This window comes from Podarcis pityusensis, assembly GCF_964106645.2.
Source record: "Podarcis pityusensis genome assembly, chromosome: 10".
Lineage (NCBI taxonomy): Eukaryota > Metazoa > Chordata > Lepidosauria > Squamata > Lacertidae > Podarcis > Podarcis pityusensis.
This window is the reverse complement of record NC_138035.1, coordinates 26,071,662-26,095,986: the sequence shown is the minus strand read 5'-3', so window position 1 is coordinate 26,095,986 and position 24,325 is coordinate 26,071,662. Positions and strand designations below refer to the sequence as shown.

General features: G+C 43.5%; 1 long non-coding RNA gene across 1 annotated transcript in view; it reads right to left on the bottom strand.

The window, feature by feature from the left end:
• Positions 1 to 1,993, bottom strand: part of LOC308457718 — an 81,343-nt gene extending 79,350 nt beyond the window's left edge. Inside the window, exon 1 of the long non-coding RNA XR_013977075.1 lies at positions 1,636 to 1,993. This is a non-coding gene — a long non-coding RNA (uncharacterized lncRNA). The remainder of the gene's footprint in view (positions 1 to 1,635) is intronic.
• Positions 1,994 to 24,325: the final 22,332 nt, after the last annotated feature.

Here is a 24,325-nt window from a genome sequence, read left to right as displayed (position 1 = left end):
GACTGGGCACTGGTCATGTCCCTTACAACTCCTTCGATCAATAAATGTGTCACTATGTCTTGCTGTTGCCCGACTCAGTCATTCTTCTGCAATCCATTTCTGTAGTTTTGTGTATGTTTGTTTTCACTCTCAAATAGTTGTGGTTCCCAAAACCTGTACATCAAGGATAATATAAGGTAGGTCCAGAGAGAGAGAGAGTCAGTGGCGGGAGGCAGCAGGGACAGGGACACACACACACACACACACACACACCCCATTCATATGTGTGCTGGTCCGGGGGGGAGGTTACCGTGGGGTGAGGTCCAGGGCCTGAGTTGAGGGTCGGCAGACAGTCCTCCTTGGGCAAAGCGGGGTCCACAGCGAGAAGCCGGGCAAGGACAGGAACTCTGGGGGAACAGGACTGGATGCTGGCCGAAACAGCTCATCAACGACGTTGCTCCCGCAACCTGGGACCGGGCTGACTGGCCTTTATCTTCTCTGAGGCCAGGGGCGGTCCCGGCCCCCAGGAGACCCGCCTCTCCTGGCCTTAAGGCGAGCACTCCTCCTGGGAGAAACCAGTTCCCTTCGCCTCTCTGCCCTTCGCCTCTGCAGTTCAGGAGAGGCTGAAGGGTTACTGGACCCAAGGGGAGACTCACCTGTAGGCACTGAGTCCTCAACCACCTCCGGAGCCAGAGTAGATTCACTTGGTGCCTGCTCCTGTGGATCTGGCACAGGTGCAGGCACTTCAGAATCAAGGCCCTGCCCCAGTTCAGCCGGCCCTGGAGGCGGGGACTCCTGTGCAGGCTGGGATTCCTCCGGTTCAGCCTCTGAATCGGATTCCCAGGCCATCACAATATGGCTTTTGTTTATTCAAGAGCCAGGAGAAACACGTCTTAATGGGTTGCAGATGTTAAAGGGGAGATATCTCTAGACATAAAGAATGCCCTGTGCAAATTTTATTGGGTTAGATGGTAAATCCATTTCGGTACATTTGCAAATGGGGCAGCTACTTAGTTAGATGTAACACCCAAGTCCCCAAGAGGCGCATGATCTGAATGGGATGCATAATTTAAAAGCAAAATGACTTTCGGGAAGGCAGGGGAGGTATTCTGCTTTGCACATCTCATATACCCTGAAAGATAGCAGGAAGACGGATCCAGCACAGGTCCAGCCTTGCCTTGAGGACAGTAAGCCCCTTCAGGCTTCTTTCTTAGCAGGATGATGTCACCACGGCTAAGTCTAAACCTGACTGAAATTGCTGGAGATGAATGATAGCCATAATCATAAAGAGTTAGCAGTTAATTCGAACCAGTGGAATATGCACTTAGAGAGGCAAGGCACTTACGCAGCACAAAGATTCTTGCATTGCAGAGGAGAGTTTATGAGCAGCTGGTTGATAATAGCTTTTTGCAAAAATAAACACTCTCTAAATGCACAACCAGACTGAAAGGGGGGGGGGAGCTCTTTGAATCTGAGGACTGGGAAATACATTATAGGTACAAAGCATTTATCACAAGGTAAATTTGTTTTACTCTTGGGTAGCTGCCATATGTCCCCCAGGTTACTCTAAAGGAAAACGGCAGATACCTCCTGGATGATTATTACTTATCCCTGACAATCCCTGTTTGTCACTTATCCCGGTACCTTTTTAATCACTGTCTTTAGCCTTGCTGCTGCTGTCCAGAGTGGTGTTTTTCCAATCCTCCTACTCTCTGGGAAGCCTCTCCACATTGGTTTATGAGGAGCCACCTCATAAGAATGTCAGCGCCTTGCAAAGGATTCTGACACATTTTCTACAGCAAATGTTCTGTCGGGCCTTGATGTTGACCCTCATCCCGCGAGGCTATACATTGCAGGGGAAGGTTCATAATGGCAACGAAGATGTCATTCAGGCAACATATCTGCCATTGCAAAAGAAACCACTTATTTGCTTCCAAGAAAGCCCAGAGTCCTGAGAATATAAATTGAAGCCATCTGGCTATAGGCAAATGTTAGTTATCCCATGGTGTAGCTACCAAGGGACAAAGTTCAATCTCTGAAGCAGAGCTGAGTTCCCAACATTGTCATTTCTCTGCCATCTCAGAGAACGTCATCAGAAATGGGAGTGGAAATTGTCACAATCTGCATGTTTGTCTGACATCAGGAACAGAAATCATTTGAACTAATATGAGTGGCATTCACTACTACTGGTTTCCTCCCCGCCCTCACTCCACAAACATTATATTTTACTGAAATGAATGGAAGCATACAAGAGCACAGTGGTGGACAGAATAGCTTTTCGTAAAGTTGGCCAACTAGTAAAATGACATTATTGCATATAATTTGTATTGTCTTTATGGTTTTACAGGTTGCCTAGATGAGAATGGGATGCAGCTCAGGCAGGACAAAATGGATAAAATGGGACATCACCCTTTTCATTTCAACGGCTCTTTCACATGATACATATATTATTTCCCACATCTGAAAATGACTGCCTCCTTAATCATCCCACCCCATCTCTAGAGCAAATGATTAATGTAGTTCTGGAAAGGCACCAGACTGTGTCAATATGGATAATCAATATCAAAGCAAATGGAGTTGAAGAACACGCTGCCCAATACCTTATCTTGCAAAACCTTGTTGCTGTTACATTTCTCTGGCACCTTAGCCTGCACCGTCCCTGAACATCCTGGGGTGCCCTCTCAGAGGTTATCATGCCTGCACTTGCCCAGAGCCTCATAAATGAAGCTTGTGAGGCCATTTACATTCCAAGACTCTAGTTTCTTGCAATGCACTGGAGTGCTAATGCCACCAGTGGAGTCTCTTGAGGAATTGTGCGCACATAAGGAGGCTTGTTTGCTCGCTGTATTTGCCATGATCTAAGTTATAGCCCCAGTTCATAGGTTACCACTGGTTCTTCATGCGCTGGAGGAACAACAACTCCCTATGCAGGCACTATAACAATGCAGATGCTATAACACAGGGGTCAGCAAACTTTTTCAGTAGGGGGTTGGTCCACTGTCTCTCAGACCTTGTGGGGGGCCAGACTATTTTTTGGGGGGGGGTGAATGAATTTCTATGCCCCACAAATAACCCGGAGATGCATTTTTAATAAAAGGACACATTCTACTCATATAAAAACATGCAGATTCCCAGACCGTCCATGGGCTGGATTTAGAAGGCGATTGGGCCAGATCCGGCCCCTGGGCCTTAGTTTGCCTATCCATGCTATAACATGATGAACCAGGTAATGTTCTGAGTGAGCTTTTAGTGAATTCCCCACTCCCATGTCCTACCCCCAGCAATTTTAGCCAAATCATGGCCCCTGTAAAACAGTAGTGGAGGCCAGAAGGGGGTCAGTCTCCCACTCTGGCCCCATTGTTAATTCAAGCACTAGGATCAGGCATGTATGATTGTGTAGAAGGAGTCTTGTATAGATAAAGAAGGAATTTGATTGAGTTTGCATTTAAAGCTGAATTGACTAAATTCACACTAACAATATGCAAGCAGTGGAATGACTATCCTTTGAAATTTGCACTTCTCAGAATTTTGCAATTCAGCTCTTCAATCAAGTAATGGGCTCCAAAATGCATATACTAGGGTCAGTTGTGCATTTAAAAAAATGCACATGTTTGTGAAAATAACACAGAGATATGTATTATAGTTGGGGAAACTCACTCACAAAAATGTGTATTGCTAGGCAAAATTACACTTACACACACACACACACACTGAAATTTGCACGGATTTTCATGAAGACTTGTTTTTCATAAACCGTTGTGGAAATGTGGAGAAGTGAATTTAAGATTGGGGAAATGAGAAACTGAGATTGACAGATTCACCACTTCCTAGAGCAGGCACGCCCAAACTTGGCCCTCCAGATGTTTTGGGACTACAATTCCCATCATCCCTGACCACTGGTCCTGTTAGCCAGGGATGATGGGAGTTGTAGTCCCAAAACATCTGGAGGGCTGAGTTTGGGGATGCCTGTCCTAGAGGCTTGCCTGGGTAAGCAGAGGGAAAAACTTTCAGGGATAATGACTACTGACTTCCTTGGGTAGCTCGGTACCAGAGAATCTGTTTTATATGCAGAAGGTCTCAGATTCAATCGTAGGCATCTCCAGGTATGGCGGCGGGGTGGGGGGGAGAGATCCCACCTGAAATCCTGGAAAGCTGCTGCCAGTTTTAGCACACAACCCAGAGCTAGATGGACCAGGGGTCTAACTCAGTCTAAGGCGGCTTCCTATGTTCCTTGTCCCAGATTTTTCTTATGGCAGGCGCTGCTTGCGATGTATAGCAGTAAAAACAAAACAGAGGTCACATTTCCTCCTGCAGGGCTGGCCAGATAAACATTTTGCTGTCAGTGCTCAAGTGGCAAATGGTTCCCCATTCCACGTCCAGGGACATGATATCCAACACCAGCCCAGTTATTTTGTCACCCAAGACAGAATATTCCACAAGCACCTCTCCCTGTCTGTAATAACACAATGATAATAAATAACTAACACTTTGCAGCTTTTTCATGACTTGGAAAATCAGTTGTCTCAGGGTGGGTGCTTCCCTCTGCTTAATGATAGGGCCGGCCCCTTGTCCCCCTGCATCAGGTGAAAATATACAAGGGGGAAACAGGAGTTTTAGATGGAAACATTGCCCACAAAGGAGGAAATTAGAGATATGAGAGGTTCTGGTTTGGTTCACAGCCTTTCTTGAGGGTGGCTGGTTTGAATCAGCCCCAGAACAAAGCCCTTATGTACTATATGGATATCTCTCAGCAACAGAATCTAGCTTGATGAAGGCAACCCCAGAGGGCTGGGAGTGGCTCCCTTTTTTCCGAGGCAATATTTCAAACCTAGTATTTGTCTCTGTACGGATTGGAAACCGTTGCCAAAAGGAAAGAGGAAAAGGGTGGTGATTTTATTTTAAGTTTCCTGTACCTCAATCACTGTCAAAGATGGGGGCTTTGGAGAGGTGGCGTTCCTCCAATAGGGCAACTACAAAGAATAACTTTAATATTTTATTGCTTGCACCAGGAATAGAGAGCATTAAAAAAAGAAAAGAAACATACCATTCTCGGGGAATGAAAGGGGCGGGGGGAGAGAGAGAGATGAATTTATTGAAATGCCATTATTAAATTGTAGTTCTTGGAACAGGAGTATAAATCTGCAGCTAGGGAGGAAGAGGGAGGAAGACAAAAAGCCACTTCCTTCTCACACATCATTAAACCGAGGGCTTAAGGAAAGAACAACTGAAAAGGAACAAGGGCTATTATGTAGCTTCAAAGAGGATCTCCTGTCACTGGCTGGAAATGGGGATACGGAATACCTTGCAGATTGATTCATTGCCCTGAATGGCACAAAATTGCTGGTGGGTTCAGGCCTAGGGCAGTCTATGGCTTTTCTTGCTAAGTGAATTAAACCACACCCAGTGGGTGCCTGGGCGTGTCAGCACGACCACCGCCATCCAGCATCCATTAAGCTGGGCACCAGAGGGTCGTGTCCTGGTCTGATGCTGGATCCCATGGGCAAGGCGGGGCAGGAGTTGCAGGACCACAGACAGCTCCCAGTGAGCCACTTGCTCCAATAAAAGCTGAGAGCAGACTGAACCTTTTGAAGCCTCTGCCCCTGGACTACTTTTCCCAGGCCACTTTGTTGCTCGCTTTCAATTCTGAAAGGGACAACACTCTGGCCTGAGAATGCGTACGTCCCTTCTGTTCCCTAGCCTCCCACTTGGTGCCTTCCTTGTGCCACTGCACCGGTGAGGTTCTGTGGGAGGTATTTGATAACGTGGGCTCAAGAGAAGGTGTTTGCAAGGGCCTGGGCTTTGTCCCTACAGATGTGGGAGGTTCTTTTGGAGGTCCTGATCTCCAGCAGCAGGCTGAGAGCCCTGAACCTTGCCTGCCTTCTGAGCTGGAGACTCTACAGCATGCCTGTTTGTAGAGCTGAAGCTCAGAACTGAAGAAGAACATTAGCCCAGCAGCTAATGATTCCAACTTAGCTGTCAAAATGGTTCCATTGCATCAACTCTTGCTTGCTCCTATGTCACCACATGCTGCCCTCAGCCATGGACTTGTGTTGTTTTTTTTCCTGGGAAGAAGATGGGTGGCACTTTTCAGCTACACTTTTCTTTTTGCTCCCATGAAGGGGTTAAGACAACCTTTTGTGACTTCGTCATCAGTGGGATATTGGCTAGAAGTTCCTTCCCCAACACCCACATGGTTGCTGGGTTCCCTCTCAGCCTCCCCCTTGTCTTTTGAAATCTTTAAATATAGGATTCTCCCAATCACTACCACATTCCAGCGCATGACAGTGGTGAACCTTGCATGCTATTTGCCTTCTACGTCTTTGTTTCTTTGCACCTTCCACCTTGCTCTTTAATATACTTATCATTTAATTTGGAAGGGCTGCTTGGGGACTGGGGACTAGATAAGCCAAAGAGATTTGCACCTTCCTTTTTGCTTCATGCTACTGCAAGAGAGAGAAACCAGGGATCTTACCAAGTTGCATCACCCAGCAGAGGCTGGAAAGGCAGGACAGATCACCCTTCTGAAAATGTATGTCTACCAATATTTTGCATTAAAGACTCTAACAGTCACTGCCATATAATTAGCAAATTCACCATGCTATATTTATATTAATCTATATGACAAAATGCACACATATAAAGGATCAGACATAATCAAACATCCTAGAATTTTTTCCACTGGTTTTTTTTTTTAATCTTCCTCCAGTATCGTCCCTTTTATTTAATGAAAAACCTGGCCAGATACTATAGCAATCTCCTTGTTCATTTTTACATTTCCTACACTTCAGGCAACAAGCAATACTTAGTTGATATGAATACATCTTGTCATCATTTTAAAGCTATTCTTTTAAATCTTCATAGTCAAGGAAAAGTTAAAGCCTAGCGACCATAGATATTCCCAAACCGACATTTTAATATTAGCCAAATTCTTGACCCCAATGAGTCATAAATTCCTTGACCTGTTCCATTTCACATTCAGACTGTAAATGCAGCTTGTACATTTTAGGCAATAAATGTTTATTAATCATTATTATTGCCCTTTCAAATTCAAATTCTTCAAATTCAAACTTAATTATGCTTTCAAAAGATCTGAATTGTAAGCATTTTAGCAAAAGATAATTAATTCCTCTCTATTTATCTTTTAATTCAGAATATGATAAAACTTTTTCATTTATTGCAATATATTCATATCTAGAGGCCTCATATTTCTTCCATAAATCAAATGGTAGCATTTCTCAACATTAAAGTCTGGATCATGAATAACCAACACTATTGGCAATTTGACAGGACTAATCTTTTTTCTTTTCTTTTCTTTAACTTATCCCAATTTCTCCAAAGATTGTAAATTAAACTGGGTGGCTTCTTTAAAGTTCTTGTCATCTTAGATTTGCATTTCTCCATAACAGCGTATGTAAAGGTATTTTCATAAGTGCCTCTTTGTACTGATATTGAAACATATGAGTTTATCTAATCCGGAAGCCAATTTATACAATGTGCAAAATAATACACTTCTATGTTAGGGGTGGCTTTCTCATCTGTTCTCATATTGCAGAATGCTTTGACTCAAGGATGGTCTTAGGGACTACAATTTCAATCATCCATGACCATTGGTCATGCTGACTGGGGCTGATGGGAGTCGGAGTCCAACAGCATCCAGAGGCCATAGTAAGGCATAGATCTAATATATAAGGAGAACAGGGCTGGCCCTACCTTGAGCCATGCTGAGTCACTGTGGACTGGGATGATGGAGGATTGTGGGCCACCCACAGGACCGCACACCACCATCATTGCTGCTGCCTTCCTGGCTGGCTTCTGGGCCACTGCTTCTGGGCCCCTGGTGACTTCTGCTGCTGCTGCTCACCAGCCCAGCACTTGCTCTTGCTTCTCTCATCGATCTGCCCTGCAAGGCTTCTGTGGGGTCCTCCGGAATGCCCACCACATCTCCTTCCTCAGAGTTGAGCCATTGTGGGTGGGATGGTCCAGCAGAAGAAGAAGAGTTTGGATTGGATATCCCGCTTTATCCCTACCCGAAGGAGTCTCAAAGTGGCTAACATTCTCCTTTCCCCTCCTCCCCCACAACAAACACTCTGTGAGGTGAGTGGGGCTGAGAGACTTCAAAGAAGTGTGACTAGTCCAAGGTCACCCAGCAGCTGCATGTGGAGGAGCGGAGACGCGAACCCGGTTCACCAGATTACGAGTCTACCGCCCTTAACCACTACACCACACTGGCAACTGTGGTGCTGATGCTTTGCCACAGATTAGTTTAAAGCGACTGGGAAATCAGGGATCTAAAGAGTGCAAGGAGATTATAGAAGTGCAGAAGCCTGTCTGCTTCAGATTGTTGCTCTCCAGTTTGTGGAGGACAGTGAGGATGACAACAAAGGCTAGAGCTGGCATGCTCATCCCCACAGCCTATGCATGTACTGTATACATCGCTGTAGCACCTGAGGAGGGTTTCTGTCTGTGCTCACAGACAAAGAAAGAATCTCACCTATACATGTAACCTTTTTAACACTCGATTGGAAGCTGCCCAGAGTGGCTGGGGAAACTCAACCAGATGGGTGGGGTATAAATAAAAAATTATTATTATTATTATTATTATTATTATTATTATTATTATTATAGCCCACACTTCCCTCTTAGAGATCACCAACCTGCTCTCTGCCTCACAGGCTGCAACTTCCTCCTTCCCACCCAGCTTTGCTTTCGGTCTTCCAGATTGCAGACGTTCTATCATCTGGAAGAAAACTTCCAGCCAAAGGAATTTAAATTGCATAAAAGGAAGCAATATCCCCTTGGAATAAGGAGGGGATCCATGTTCCTCTCCTCTCCCCGGCAAGTCTTTCATGTGCTGTATCACCATGCCAGCAAAGTATATTGGCATTTTCTAAAACAAAAATAAGAAATTCCAGCTTTCTGCTTTGAAACAGAATCTTACAGCTGCTCACAAATTCCATGTTTCTCATTCGTCTGAATGTTCCATAAACAGTTCTGGGTCCAAAATTATATTTGAGGTCGGATCTGCCACATTTTATTTGAAAAGGGGAGAGAAAGAGAGACAGAGTGAATGGGGAGAGAGAGAAGGAGCACTGCAGTTCTTTAAAGTAATTCTAATGACAGGAATCTTATTCAGAGAATAATGTTGGCATCCAGAAAACTCAAAAGCTTTTCATTTTGAAAGCCACTCTTGAAAAACTCTTGCTGAATTTATATAGACTTAGAAATCATACGAGTTGAATGACATAATGAATTTGGCCTTCACTAATTCCTGATCGTTTTCAGTAACATCTGTTTGACAAAATGGGAGAGTCACCAGCTGCACCAAATTTCTTGTGAGGGGGCACAGGTGGAACACTGGGCCTATGTGAATGAACAAAAGACATGGGGAACATATGGTTTTAAAAGTTCAAAATGTATATAAAATTTAGGTCTATCAACCCATTTAAGAAATCTTAACAGTGCAATTCTGTGCGTGTTTATGTAGAATTAAGTATTGTCTGTTATGGACTGGTTGGATTCAGAGGAACAGTGGGAGGAAACGGCTGAGGAACCAGCAAGAGAAGAAGGCGAGGAGCCCAGGGAGTGGTGGTGGAACAACGATGAATAGATAGAGGGAGAAGACTGAGAGGAGGAAGTGTCGGAAGCTGAAGGGGTGGCAGACTGGGAAAGTCTGTGAAAGACTGGAGTCCAGAATCAGAAGTTGGAGAGTGGGAGAAGGGAGGTCAAGAGGCAGAGATGAGTCCAGCTGGTGAAGAGTCTCAGGTGTCTCCCTGTCCTGCTGTGACAAGGGCAGAGGAGAGATTGGCTGCACGCAGGCGTAGTCTCTGATTGCTTAGAAGAAGTCCTGGAGGGGAGGGAATTTAGATGGCAGGGACTTTCAGTCTTGGCAGCTGATCCGCCAAGTCAGTGCAGATTGTGTTTGAAAGGAATTCATGTTGAAAGGGATTCATTTCCCTCCATATGGAGGGCATAAGAGGTTGTCTCTTGCGCTTTTTTAAAAACTTAAAACAAATTAAGAGGTGGCCAAGTGGTATATATCCTTCCATGTGTTTTTCTTAAAAAAACCCAACACAAAACTTTGTAGTTTCACAACAACTTTTTCAGGGCTTGTTTGTCTCCTCCAAGAGGCCATTATAGGCCTCTGATAGGCCACAGAACATGAGGCTGTCAATAATGCTGCCTCTGAAGAGCTCTGGGATTTATTTATTTATTGGTTAAAGCAAAGTAACTTGAGGTTGTTTTTCTTTAAGAAAACACATAAATGAAGCTTTAAAAAGTTTTTAGTAATAAATAAATAAAATAATTAAAAAACCCCCACACTCTTCAGTACCCTGTCGACATCATGTGGGACAGCCATGTTTCTTACCACAGCATTTCTTTAAAACCTCACCCTCTAAGGAAAAAAACCCCCACTGTTCACAGATCATAACACTGTATACTGGACTGGACCATTGACAAACGGCATTTTACTGCAAATATTATCCTGCAAGCATTCTTTGCTGGAAACTTTTACGATAAAAATAAGAATCCAGTTCTTATTCTGGTGAAGGCAGCTGTCACAAACTAGAATAATAGTTTAGCTCTTGAGATGAGGACTGCTGTTCAGTAGGGAATGAACAGAAAGAACTCAACACATTAAATTACTTTAAAACAAAGATTTATCTTCCCTTTCCCAGAAAAGATAGCCCCAAGGGATTTTAAAGCTATAAAACCACATATAGCGTATCACCCAAACAATTCTTTTTGAGGTTGGATAAAAACCCTTGCTACTAATTATTGGTTAGAGGTGGCCTGTAAGTGTTTTTTTTTCCCCTTTAAACAAAATGCTGGGCTTCATTAAAATGCCTGAAACAACACTCATGGAATTTGCACTTCTAGACTTGCTCTCCTCCTCTTCTTTTTTGCGTATGTTATCTCTATTGACTTTAATGAGACTACAGTAAAATCTCAGAGAAATTCCAAAGATGTGGCTTTTCCAGGATTTGATTGTGGTGGTGGTGGTGGTGGTAAGTCCGAACAGGATTAAGGTCCACCAAAAGAAACTAGGGAACAGTTGGCAGTGTTTAATGTATTTCTTGCAATTATATGTTTGTGTGACAAGCACACAGAGTGCAATGAGATTGAGTGTTTGTGGGGGGGGGGAGGCTTGGTTAATTTCGTTATACACAGGTTGTACATTGACAATAAGGGTATTATTATTATATACCACCTTCCCCCCCAACGGTAGTCATTCTCTCCCAAAACATGGTATACATAGCATTGGCAGGTATACATGAACTCTCTTTGAGTACCATTTACGTAGACGAAAGTTTCCAGTCTCTGCATGTGCTGCAGCTATCTGCTGAAATCCTGTAACTTTTCATATTACAGATAATCTGGGGATTTGGCTGTTTTTTTGTCCCACTTTAGTTGTGCTGCAGTGCAAAAGTGCCCCTTGAGATAGATATAATGCAGTAATATTAGGGAAGCATCGCAGAACAGCCAATTAACTGGAATGTTGGGTGGATGGTCCAGTACAGGTAAAGGGACCCCTGACCATTAGGTCCAGTCGTGGCCGACTCTGGGGTTGCGGCGCTCATCTCGCTTTATTGGCCGAGGGAGCCGGTGTACAGCTTCTGGGTCATGCGGCCAGCATGACTAAGCCGCTTCTGGCGAACCAAAGCAGCGCACGGAAACGCCATTTACCTTCCCACCGGAGCGGTACCTATTTATCTACTTGCACTTTGATGTGCTTTCGAACTGCTAGGTTGGCAGGAGCAGGGACCGAGCAAGGGAGCTCACCCTGTCGCGGGGATTCGAACCGCCGACCTTCTGATCGGCAAGTCCTAGGCTCTGTGGTTTAACCCACAGCGCCACCCGCGTCCCTTGGATGGTCCAATAGAAATCCACTATTATTTCATCAATGACTTGTTGCAGAATAGACCCACAAAAAAATCACCCATCTGCAGGGGCCCTAATGGAATATTGTTTAATATGGTTTTATTACCTGTTGTAAGGCTCTTTGGTTGCTGCAACCCCGTTCTTCATTGCATCATAACTGCTACGCTGGCTTTTTGACTGGACACAACCTTTGTAAAATGGAGATTGGTTCAGATTTGACTGAAACCCCCCCCCCCCCCAGATAACACACAGAGAGGGGCGGTGATGGAAGGAAGCCAAGAATTGACAGTTTGAATACTATCACTTCCTCTTCAAGAAAACGATAATAGCTCAAATGGGCTTCCTTCCCCATTTTTCTTCCCTTAAATTAATAAAGGGGCTCTTTGGAGTGCAACAGGAAAAGAAATGTGATGAATGTGCTTGATAGGTTATGATGAATAGTGATCTGGGGAGGTTTTAGAGACATGAGACACCCCATAAACACAGAATTAATACCAAAGCGAACATTTTTATAATGTCCATTTTGGCACCCATTCCAGCACATGAGGTTAGTAGCTTTATTTGCCATTTAATTAATGCATTAAAAAAATAAAATAAAACAAATAGCTCTTTGCAAAACCATAACAATTCAGTGCATGAGTTATGTGGGTTTGAGCTGGCACAGTTAACAAAAACATTCCTAATGCCACTTTATTTCCACTAACCATTTGTATTGTAAACTCAAGCAAAAAGTTTCATGCCAGATTTGAAGTTCATCCTCAGGGCACATGAAACAACAAGGCCAGACATGGACTGTGCTTTAGAATTGTTTAAATGCAACATAATTTGCAGTAATTAAAGGAACGGAGTGATAGGCTTTTAAACGGAGTCATCCAGAATAATTCAGTAGTACATAGTTCCTTCCTACCTACGGTTTGCCAGGTTGTAATTTCAGAAATGGAGGCATTTTACAGATGTGGTAAATTTCTGGAGTAAGGAACAGAAGAAGTTGCTTGCCTTACACTGTGTCAGACCCCTAGTCCATCTAGCTCAGAATACTGAATGACAGAGTGGATTAACAATCTGTCCCTCTTCACAGGGACCTCTTAGAACTGTAGCCCTGTGGTGGGAATAGGGGTCTTCTCCAAACTTTTCAAGAAATGAGAGTTTAAAGTGGTATCATAGCACTTTAAATGTACGGTATGACTTTGCTCCCTTCTCTTTCTGTGATTTAAAGGCCTGCTTCTTGGATATACAGTCGTACCTCGAAAGTTGAACGGAATCCATTCTGGAAGTCCGACGTGACTTCCAAAACATTTGGAAACCAAGGTGCGGCTTCGCATTGGCTGCAGGAACCTCCTGCAGCCAATCGGAAGCTGTGGAAGCTGCGTCGGACATTCAGGTTCCAAAGAACGTTCGCAAACCAGAACACTCATTTCCGGGTTTGTGGCATTCAGGAGCCAAAACGTTCAACTTGCGAGGTATGATTGTATTCAATATTATTGTTTTGCAGTATAACCAGTGTATTTTAAGAGTATGAGCTGAGAGGTGAGTTTCTTAAAAATACCATTTGCCCATTCCCCAAGATACACCGTCACTGTTCAAGGACACAATCCAGCCAGAGAACAGCACCGGAGGAGGAATCGCAGCATGGCTACTTAGGGACATGGCCTTGGGATGGGTATAACCAGGGGACAGTCCCAGAGACCATGTAGAGATGCCTGGAGGCTCACAAGTAACCCCTGATTGCACACCCCTGTCCTAGAGAAAGGTTTGGATAAAAAATGTAACAAAACAAACAGGGTATTTTTAGTCTGTGTTTTCAAAGCCATCTACTGTTCACCCTGGATATTAATGGCTGTGCTTGTGTTTAACCATTTTTGTACTTGAAAAAGGAGGGGGGGGGGGAGACATGAAACAAAAGTCTGAAGTGTGCTACGAGTTAAAAGGAGAGAAAAGCACAAAGGTCTTGCCGCTAGCTAAACAAAACATGGAAATCGTCACAAGTGGGCAAGCTGTGCGAAGTCTTTTGTGAGCTCCCTCTTTTCAAATTTCCTGTGTTTGACACATCATCACTGTGATGTCAAGGTGACTTAACCTTCTGTGGCACTTCGTTCCAGTTGGTGTGGCCAGGCAAAGGAAATTTGGCTAACAGCCCTGGAAAACAGACTTGGAAAACAACATGGTTGCCATTTTGGCATTGATACCCACCCACCTTTCATTTACCCTGCTTGGAATGTCTGTATTTTATGCTGTTATGACTCTCGGCCCTGCTTTGCCATTGTGATGCAGAGACTCTGCCTTGTTTTCTCTGGCATTCCACGTCGTTTTGCCAAATGCCCATGAATATATCTAAAGCATCAAATAATTGCTTAAAACAATATTATGTTAGCACTTGCTGGCTGCTAACTTTCCAGCTCACACATTTCATTTTGAAAGGATCATTACTAGGAACCTGATCAAAGGGCTGTTGAAATCACTATGGATGCAAACTGCGACTTCTATAAGTTTGGGGTCACATCCTTAGAGACCATTCAATTTGTGTTGGCTTCGTATTAATAAAGGTGCCTGTGTTAGGTACGTCTGCAGGAGTTATTCAGCAAGAAAGTGCCTCACTGTTTTCTTTCTCAACAGGAATACCAATTGGGTATGGTCTACATATGCGGATGAATGACATGGTAGAATCCTGAGGTGGTAGATGCTGGAGTGCAATAGCAGAGATCATTCCATGTGTAACCTAAGGGCTATCAAAGGCTATTAGCTATGATGGCTACACTGTGGATGCAGAAATGATTCTGAATACCAGTTCCTGGAAACTACGGGAGGAGAATGTGTCCTGGTGCTTGAATCCTGCGTGCAGGTTTGCCACAGGCATCTGGTTCACCACTGTGAGAACAGGATGGTGGCCTTGATGGACTATTGGCCTGATCCAGCATACCCTTCATATGTCCTTAAGTTCATTCTGCAGCTGATGGGAGTTGGAGTCCAACAGCATTTGGAAGGCTATGGGTTTCCCCATTCTGGATATAGACGTTCTTAACACATGGAGTGCATCCATCACACCGATAAAGTATCCCCACTCCTGTCCCATGTTGCTTGACATTGGAGGACTCCAGTTGGGGCTAATTATTGAGAATAATTGATGTATTCAAAAATAGCCAATATGAATCATATTCCTGAAGTCTGCTTAGCTCTGGATGAGGCAACAAACACGAATATTAACTGAAGCGTTCAAGTGTGCATGAATAAATGCATAGGAGCCCCTTTTAATTGGCAGGATTTAATCTCAAGAATATTCATGAATGCATCTCTGCACTCATCTAGTTTTAGTCATGATTTTAACCCTTGTGATGCTGATGTCAAGGGGGCTGTTGGGCTTTTCCTGAGCTCATAATTGCCGTGTGCACATGGGCTCTCCCCATGCAATCTGTAGCCAGCATTTTTTCCACAGAGAGGAGGATGCTGCAGGGCCTGGTAGCCAAGCGAAGCACTTGACAATCACTCGAGCAAGCAAACAAAAACTGGTGCATGGTGTGGAGAAAGTAAGCAGAGAGAGGTTATTCTCTTCTCTCATAACCCTACAACTCAGGGTCATCAGATGAAGCTGATTGGTGGAGGATTAAAGGTGGCTAAAAGGAATACTCCTCCACACAGTGGAAAGTTAATCTATGGAACTCACTGTCAAAAGATACTGTGACGGTTACTTGCTTAGATGGCTTTAAAGTGGGGTGAGATGAGTTAATGGAGGATAGAGTTAGGGTTGGTCATGATGACTATGTGCTACCTTCAGACATCAACACAGAACGCTATAAATACTATATATCGGCTCTCCCCATATAGCAACAAAAGTGTTTTTTAAAAGCAAAAAGTGGAGGTTAAATAGAAGCACAGCTAATAAAAAGGACATGCCAGAATGGGGGAAAATATTCTCCAGAGGTTCAGTCATGGATTTTTATCTCAGTTGGTTGAAATCCTGCCGAAAAGAAAGGGTTCTGGCAGGCAATTGAAGATCATCAGAGGGAGGGCAATGCCCACCACCCCAAGCAGGAAAATCCAGAGTGTAGGCATGGCCACAGAAAAGACTCTCTTCCAAGTCCCAAACAGTCTTGCCTCAGTTACTGGTGAGACACAAAGATGTGCCTGTGTCTTGTGCCATCCTGTATCCGGTCTTGGAGAGAAAGTTTTGCCCTGAAGAAGAGAAGAAGAGTTTGTATTTGATATCCCGCTTTATCACTACCCAAAGGAGTCTCAAAGCGGCTAACAATCTCGTTTTCCTTCCTCCCCCACAACAAACACTCTGTGAGGTGAGTGAGGCTGAAGTGTGACTAGCCCAAGGTCACCCAGCAGCTGCATGTGGAGGAGTGGGGAAGCGAATCTGGTTCACCAGATTACGAGACTACTTCTCTTAACCACTACACCACACTGGCTCACACTCATTACTGCTCATTACTCTCCATCTAGTTGGACCTACTTCCTGTATTGACTGCGACTCCATAGCCTTCTTCAGATGTTCCCCTCCCATGATTACTGTCATGGAAGGGAAGAGAATGAGGACATGTTAGCAGCCTCATCCCCTCTGTTGCATCACTGCCACCACTTTTGCAGAATGCCTGCCACCATCATATGGACAGCTGCAGGAGTAGGGATAGTAATGCAACGGCATAGTCTTGGCAATGGTAATCATCCCCTCATGCAATGGTGACCATATGTGAGAAAGGATGCATGTATAGATCTCATGACTAGGGGCAGATGAATCTGCCCGTCTCCGTTTCTCATTTTTCAGATTCAGATCTCCACATTTACTCAGCAATTTGCATTTCTTAAAAAAGAACTACTTGTGAAATATCAACAGCAATTTGATGCAAATCTGGCCTAATACAAACATTTTTGTCTGTTGCTTTGACCAAAATGCACATTTTTGCAAACAATTTCCCATTGTAAGGCATTTTTGTTTGTGATTTTCACTACTGTGTGCATTTCTATGAAAACTGCCCCTAATATATGCATTTTTAAGTATATTGTTTGGCTGGAGAACTGCATCATAAAATAAAATTATTTCCTAGGTTAACTGTGTTTTGGTTAACATCAGCTCGAAACATGTGAAGTAGGTAGCTTAAATTTCAAACAAAATTGAATCCCTCCCCGCTTCCTTTATCTGTGTACTCCTGTACCCCTTGGCATGCTAGACATAGCTGAAGTTCTGAAACAGAATGCACAACAGGATTATGCGATGAAGGGCCTCAGAGATGATCAACACGACACAGCCCCATCTGTGATTCCCCTTAAACCATGGGTAGGCAAACTAAGGCCCAGGGGCTGGATCCAGACCAATTGCCTTCTAAATCCGGCCCACAGACTGTCCAGGAATCAGCATGTTTTTACATGAGTAGAATGTGCTCTTTTATTTAAAATGCATCTCTGGGTTATTTGTGGGGCATAGGAATTCATTCATTCCCCCCCCCCAAAAAAAAATAGTCCGGCCCTCAACAAGGTCTGAGGGACAGTGGACCGGCCCCCTGCTGAAAAAGATTGTTGACCCCTGCCTTAAACAGTGCTGTTTAACACTAGTTACTATTGCTTTGCCCTCTGCAGATATGATCTAATGCAAACGTTGCATCTCAAATGCATTTTAAATGAATCCCTTTGGTTTCCTGATCAATCTAAGTCCTCCAAATTCATTTTATCTCCATGGTGACAAGAATGTATTGGCAATGAAGCAGTGAGCCATGTCATGCTATGTGTTGCTAGATAACGGCTAGCCCAGCTGATACCCTACATTATCTCAGTATTTGGAGATAGTCTGGAGGAATGGAAAACTCCCCGATTATTAATTTGCTGCAGCTTCGCTGAGCATCTCGCTGAGTTAAGAAATAATTATGTTGACAGATTCGACGTGCTTTTCTAGATTAGCGTTTCTGAATCAAAGACAAAGATAATACTTTGCTTTGTTAACTATTTATGTTGGAATCCTGAAGTATTTCAGAGACAGGTTGCCTTTCCTTCTTCAGTATAAATTGCACATTCAGAATCAGAGAGATTAACATAGACATGGTCATTACCAGGAGAGAAAAATATTTCCTTGGTTATTACAGAACAGTAGGTTCTTCCTGCGTGAATTGGAGAAAGTGTTGCACACCCATTAGGGATGGGCAAATCTGTTAATTTAGGTTTCTCTCAGCTTCTTATTTTTCTAATCCTAGGCCCAGTTCTCCACATAGCCATATCAACTCATGAAAATTCATCAGCATTTTTGAGCAAATTTATCCTAATATACACCTTTTTGCTTGAAATTTGGCCCAATGTACATAAGCAAAGCTATTTTCCCTAATATAATGCATATGTGTATATTATTTGTACTAAAACAAATATTGTTTTAAAGCACAGTCTACCCTGGCATTTGGCTGGAGAATTGCAAGATTCAGAGAAGTGCGAATTTCAAAGGTTGGCTGCCTTTCCGTTCAAGTTTTGTTTTGAAAAGTCCAAATTAGGTGGGTTCACCTTTAAATGTGAATTAAATCAAATTCCTTCCCCATTGTTAGGCCCATTCACATTCCATCCTTTGTTGTTATACTCTTGCAAGCCCCAATCTAATGACATAACCAGTAATGCATGGTGAGAGACAGTCATACAGCAGGAGGGGTAAAAGCAAAACACTTTCAATCCTCTTTCATGCCCTTCTGCCACTAAGGGCACATTCACACCATACATTTAAAGCCCTACAATACCACCCAAAGAAGGGTTGTTAGGAGTCCCTGACTCCCCTCCCAGATCTACAAAACACAGAGCACTAACAATCAATCCCTCTTCACAGGGAGCTCTGGGTACTGTTGCTCCGGAAGGGAAATCAGGGACTCCTAACAACTCCCAGCAACTTTTAACAAACTACAGCACCCAGAATTCTTGGGGGAAAACCATGACTTTTAAAATGGCCTCATTGTGCTTTAAATGTATGGAGTAAATGGGGCCTAAACAGCATTGTTCTCAATGAAAGATTTTACACCAGGCATAGGCAAACTTGTTCCTCCAGATGTTTTTGGACTACAAATCCCACTATCCCTAGCTTACAGGCCCAGTGGTCAGGGATGATGGGAACTGTAGTCCCAAACCATCTGGAGGACTGAGTTTGCCTATGCCTGTGTTACACAGTATTTATTCATAATGTGTCAAACCATAAACCAGAATTTCCAGTTCACACAAAAGTGCACATCCTGATACAGAGGGGCCAACTTGCACCACAGATTGGGGTGTGTGGTGCCGTGTGTGATGCATGTGTGTGACACGTGATGCATGCATATGACATCACACACGCAATATCACAACAGAACCTGGGCCTCCTTCCATAGCAGGAGAAGGAGGAGCTGGCTGCAGAAGCTGCATTGCACTCTGCCTCCTTTGCCCCCTAATCACTTGGAAAATCAGAGGGCTGCCCCACAAAACTATTGGCCCCCCAATAGCTCAGCTATTTTGAATAAACCTGAGATCACCATGATGCAAAATTCTTTAACACAAAACCAACTTCTACACTTGCTCAGGCAAGGAGCCAGTCCATACGGCCCTGGTTTTCTTTTCTTCTTGGAGTGGTATTTGACAAAAGGGTTTAAGTCACTGCAGATATGTAACCATCCACATTTTGTTTTGTTATGTTGAATTATAGGCAAAGTGGCAGAGTGGAACTATCCAGAGATGAATAATTCCTTGTGCTTTCAGTGCTCTGCTAGGCTTTGCTTGGCCCTTCTTCTGACTGTGAGCATCATACCAGTCTCTGTTTCTTGAAAGAGCTGCCTAACTGAATGAGCACCTAAACTAGACAATTTCCTAAGTATACAGTTCTCCACAGTGTCTCGCATGACTGGGATGGAACAAATGGACATTTCTTGAGAGTTAAATTATGCATGTATGTGCACCTTAAACCAGGAAGATAAGTCTCTAATCTTTACACAAACGCCTTGTTTCCTGTCTTTCTGATAGTAAGTTAATGACTGCTAAGATTCCTTTCCTATTCAGGTAATGCTTCAAATCTATTTAAAATAATAGTATTATTTTTTTTCCAAAGATCACAGTTGCAGATGGGTTTTAAGACCAGTAACAGGAACAGAGTCAATTTGGCACTTAATTGTTGTCGTATGGTTTTCCTCCATTTAGAAATCATTAAGTTGGCAGGCAATTAAATTAATGATGAGTCTGCTGGTTTTGACTGTCAAGGGATTAGAATAACAGACTGACCAAAGGCATACCCAGGACCAGGTTGTGAGGTTACGAGGGATGGATGAATCTGTCAATTTGGGTTTCCCTCCTTTTCTCATTTTTCTAGTCATAGGTTCAGTTTGCCACATTTCCACATTTGTTTGCAATGTTTTTAAGATCCTCAGGAAAATTCCCCAGCATTTTAGCATGCATTTGTCCTAACGTACACATTTTTGCAAGCAATTTCCCCTGGTATGAAGCATTTCTGTGTGTTCTTTATACCAATAAATACATTTTTATGCACACTTTCCTCTAAAATATGCATTTCTGGAATACTTTGTTGTTGCTGCTGTTGGAGACCTGGAACTCAAAATCCAGAGAATTGCAATTCTTGAACATGGTTATGTATTAGGTCATGAATTGCTTCTGGAAGCATGAATTTGGTATTAAAATGTGAACTGAACTGAATTTCTCTCACATCAATGTTAGCTCAGTGTAAGCTTCCCAGCAAGTGCATCACTGCCGCTTACTAGGATGTGTAGACTAAGACAGGGGGTGTTCCTCAGTGTGCACACACTAGTGGAAGTGTTGGAATGCACAGCACCCCTTCCAACACCTCATCCCTTGTCTTTTCCTTAAAAAGGGAGGAGGAACCAAGTGGCTGTGTGCCGGTGCCCAAAGCTTGTGGCCCTCCTGGACTTACTAAGCTGATATGATATGTGATAATACAGGCATGGCCTCTTTGCGGCTCCTTTTACTGGCGCTGGGTACCTGTCCTTTGCTCACTTGCAGCTGCAGCCTACAGACAAATTAGCAGCAGTGCTGGCTAGTGCCCAGTTGTGGAATGTGAAACACAAGAGCAGTCAAGTACAACAATCCTAGAGTGGACATAAAAGGGGATGTCTGGACCAGCCAGTCAGAACTTCCTGTTTCTCCTGTCTGGGACAGACTTCCTCTGCATGAGACTAGAGGTGGGCGTGACCTCACCTGCCCAGGTAACAAAAGAGCAGGACTTGTCAGCCACCTCTCTCTCTCTGACTACTTTCGTTGAAGAAGCAACATCTGCTTAGCCTAAAATGCCCTCTTGGCTTGTAGCCAAGAAAAGACAAAGGGGCTGTCTCCTTATGGGATAGTTTCCAGGTGTACATTACTTTTCCAAGCTAAGTCTGCCTTCTGGCATCCAGTTGTGAACAGAATGTGAGTGAGTAAACTCTTTTTATACTTTTATAGAAGACTGTGTTGTGTCTTATCTTTTTATGAGGGACTAAAGGGGAATTACCTTTAAAACGTATTATAGAGGCTTTAGTGAGCCTGAGCAAACGCATCCGCTGTATGTTTAAAAAGGGGAATGTTACTCTGCTAAATTGTGGAACTTGTTAACACAAGTTGGAAAGGATATCATCAAACAATATATCCTCTCCTGCATCCCTGAACATTGCCACACCAGTGCCCACCAGGATTGGTCGGGTGGAAGGCAGGGGATACAACGGTAGGCAGAGCGAGAATCAATCAATTTCAACTTTGTCCCTATACTCCTCCCAGCTGAGATCTTCAAGGGCAACACTGAGACTAAGGAAGATGATGCTCACCATCAGTGCCACCCCCTGGACCAGTTACAAGTAAGAAAGTAGGTGGGTGGGGCTTGGCTGACAACAGACTAAGGTTGGTGAGGCAGTGCCCCATTTACCCTAATGGACCAGCCTCTGTTGATTAGCAATAACCCAGTCAATAAGCCCCAGGCCTCTCAGCTCTGGAGGTCCTCCTTCTGATGCTGATGAGGCTGACTGTGGAATTTGCACCTGCATGTGATAATATGGTAACGGCTTGAAAGCGTAAGAAGTGTCTTGCTGGATTAGACCAAAGGCCCACCTAGCATCCTTTTCTCAGATGCCTGTAAGAGGCCCACATGCCAGACTTGAGCACAAGAGCACTCTCGTATTCAGAGGCACCTGTGTAAACTCCTTTTCAAGTCATCCAAGCTGGTGGCCATGCAGTTGGTGCCACTACACTCTGTGGCAGTGGGTTTCATAGTTTAACCATCCAGGGTGTGAAGAAGTGCTTCCTTCTGTCCGTCCTGAGTCTTCACCAAAGTCCAGCTTCAATGAATGACTCTGGGTTCTAGTATTATGAAAATTGAATTATGCTTAACTACTGCATATGCTCTATGATGTGCTTGCTCTCATAAAAATCATTTAAAAAAAATAAAATAAAATAGTAAAGTAAGTAACTGATTCTTAAGGAAAAGTAATTCTGTCGTGATACACTGGCCTTTTCGGTGCAACAGCCTGCATGTGGCTTGGGATGAGCTGTAAATCGTTTTGTATACACTAGCTATAACTGTATATCATTCCAACTTAACTCTTCCAAATTAGCTCTTTCTCTAAGCCATAGTTCTAGTCTATCTTTTCTCATATGGAAGCATTTTGTTGCAAATGCTCTAGCTCCACAATTCCTTTTCTTAAAATGGGAATAGAGGCTGGAACTATGCTCGATATTTAAGTTAAAGTGCACTGTGGGTTTATAGAGTGGCAACAGGAGATTTTGTTTTTTAATAGAAGGTTTAAGTCCATAGTTTGAGTTATGAAGACCCTCACACTATATTAGCGTCACAGCTTCTGTTGCCTTTAAAATGTCTGAATTTTCAGAGTGGGGGACCATTCCCAGCACAGCATCTTGTGCCACAAAAATGCCCATAGACAGCACCTTTGTCCTTCTTTTTATTTTGCCTTAATAACATACCCTTCAACATTTATCTGGTGAAAATAGGGGTGTCCTATTCAAAACTAATAATAATGGTGAAAATTTTATTATTTACACCTGCCCATCTGACAGGGTTGCCCCAGCCACTTTGCATGGCTTCCAACATATATAAAACATAATAAAACATTAAACTTTTTTTAAAAAAAACCTTCCCTATACAGGGCTGCCTTCAGGTGTCTTCTAAAGGTTGTATAATTATTTATTTCCTTAGCTCAGGGGTTGCATAACTCCATACCCTCCAACATTTCTCCTATGAAAATAGTGATGTCCTAAGGAAAAGTGGGACATTCTGGGATCAAATCAGAAACCAGGATGGCGTCTGTAGATCTGGGGCTGTTCCTGGAAAAATAGGGATGCTTGGAAGGTCTGGAATATGAATGCAGTGAGCCCCAAACCATTCATTTTGTTTCATCCTCAGACATCAGCTGAGAAAGCAATATCAGCTCAGTGACTCAATAAATTATATCAGTTGATGGAGTCTCAGTAGATTACGGACAAGGTTATAGACCTGTGGCCTTCCAGAAAGTGTTGTATTCCAACTGTCTTCATCTCTAACCATGAGCCATGCTTACTGGGCTGATGGGAGTTAGAGTCCAACAGCATCAATTTATTTATTTAGAAAAGTGAATAAACTGCTTAATCAAAAACAATCAAACCTGCCTCTAGTGTACATAAAACAATATAAAACAGATAAATTTCAGCAAATGTTAAAAACAAGCATATGTAACTGGATTCTGTGTCTGGATTCATTATGTTTTTTCTTTCTTTCCCATGACAATAAAAACAGAGCATTTGAACACCTTGTAATGCTTAAGTTGACTGTTTTGACATTATGAAAATATAGCCTGAAATTTAAAGTGAGGGGATCTCTTCCTGCCTGCCTCCCCCTTTTCTTACTTAAGACATTACAAACAGCAATTATTAGGAAACATTGAAGCCAGGTGAAGTATCTGAAGACACGGTTACTGAGTTCTCTAATCATCTGCATAATTTGCATTATTGTCAGTCAACAGGCATTCGTGGAATCTGAGTACCAGTCAGGGACTGGGAAGATTAAGAGGAGTGGTGGAGACCACCTCCCCAGATGTCTTCTAGAGAGGTGGAAGGGGCAGATAGTATAGATCCACAGGACTGGTTCAACACAGGACACACCCTAGAGCAGCCTTTCTCAACCTGTGGATCCCCAGATGTTGTTGAACTACAACTCCCATCACCCCTAGCTAGTAAGGCCAGAGCTCAGGGATGATGGGAGTTGTAGTCCAACAACTTTCTGTTCAGCACTTCATGTGATCAGACTGTACATGCCAGAATAGTCTTGTTGAGCTGATGCCCCCCCCCCCCAAGTTTTGGACTACAACTTTCATCAGCTCACCTGACCTCCAGTTGCATGCATTGCTGCTGCATACTGGGATGAAAAAATGAGGCATGGCGGTGAAGTCAGCATGGCAAGGACAGCCCACCAATCTGGCACTCCTGCTAATGCGTTCGCACTGCACCAACCTTGCCAGCTTCTCACCTCTCCGTCCCGGTATGCAGCAGCAAT